Source organism: Callospermophilus lateralis, chromosome 11 (assembly GCF_048772815.1).
Source record: "Callospermophilus lateralis isolate mCalLat2 chromosome 11, mCalLat2.hap1, whole genome shotgun sequence".
NCBI classification, from domain to species: domain Eukaryota; kingdom Metazoa; phylum Chordata; class Mammalia; order Rodentia; family Sciuridae; genus Callospermophilus; species Callospermophilus lateralis.
In genome coordinates this window covers 69,144,503-69,145,748 of record NC_135315.1, presented here as the reverse complement: position 1 = coordinate 69,145,748, position 1,246 = coordinate 69,144,503, and the positions used below count along the sequence as shown (strand labels likewise).

General features: G+C 46.0%; 1 pseudogene; it reads right to left on the bottom strand.

Moving 5' to 3' along the window:
* Nucleotides 1-314: 314 nt before the first annotated feature.
* LOC143410586 (protein FAM177A1 pseudogene) lies at nucleotides 315-941 on the bottom strand (annotated as a pseudogene).
* Nucleotides 942-1,246: the final 305 nt, after the last annotated feature.

The following is a 1,246-nucleotide window of genomic DNA, read 5'->3' as shown; positions in this document are numbered from 1 at the left end:
AGCACTGTGCTGAGGGTGTAGTTCAGTGGTAGAGTGCTTGTCTAGAAGGCACAAGGCCTTGGGTTCAATGCCCAGCACTGCAAAAGGAAAAAAACCAAAGCACTAATTTCAACATACAGCAAAAGCATAGTGCATATAAATTTCAGATCTGATTTTTGATAGTTAAAGCCTAATAATGGAGAAACATTTCTTCTTTCCAGATAGCAATAATTTAAAATATAAATTAATTAAAGTTTCACTAAATAGAAAATATGAAAGTTCCTGGTATTAAAAAAAGAAAGCCTTAGGACTTGAAGTTTGATAGTCATTTCATTCTATTGTGGAACAGAGACTGAATTTTGCTTGCTTTCCATAATTACTTCACAGTCTTCCTCCATTTCAAAATTAAGATTCACAAATGAACTGGACACCACTGTTTCTGGTTGATCTGTCTGAACAATGGAATTATCCTGAAGCTTGCTCTGTTGGTATTGTCTTTCTGCTTCTTCAGACATCCTATTTTCTTCTTCTTCTTCTTCCTCTTTCTTCATCCGGTAATACTCATCAATGGCATATTGGTATTTTTGGGTGCTAATACCCAAAACAGATGCAGTCTTCTCTCCAAGAAAGTCGCACACTGAAAGGGTTGATGTGGCAGCCCGAAGCATGTAAAACCATAAGTAGGGGACCCAGGTAAGTTTTGCCGGATCAATAGAAGGCAGAACATCTTTCTTCTCTAGTCCATCAACTTCATCTTTATCTGTACTATATTCTTCCATTGTTTCACCACTAACAAAGTGGATGACCCTTCTTGGAACTTTCTTCTTTTTTCCTATGACTCCCAGTTCTACATTTTCAAAGCCTCTTTCATTACTCATCTGCCGCGCCGAGTCTCCGAAAGCCACAGCTCCAGACACAGCGACGGTTTCTCCTTCCACACTGCCCACCGGCTCCCGGTCCATCGTTGTGGTCGCCACAGGGCAGCAGCGCCCGCCTGGCACCACGCCCAGCTAAGTCACTTTAGGAGCGACCTGGGGACCGTGAGGGGTGGGGCGGGCTTGAGGGGCGGAGCTAGCCTGAGCGCGCTAGCATCTTTGGGCCCAGCTGACCGGTTTGGAGGCGCAACCACCCGGCTCGCGCCGGGCAGAGCGGGGTGGGGCCTTCTGTTGCACTGTTTCCGGCCAGGCCCACATAGGGAGCTCGCTGAACCGCCGCCTGGCACCACCCATGACATCATGCCTTGTACCTGGAACTTCAATAAGAACCA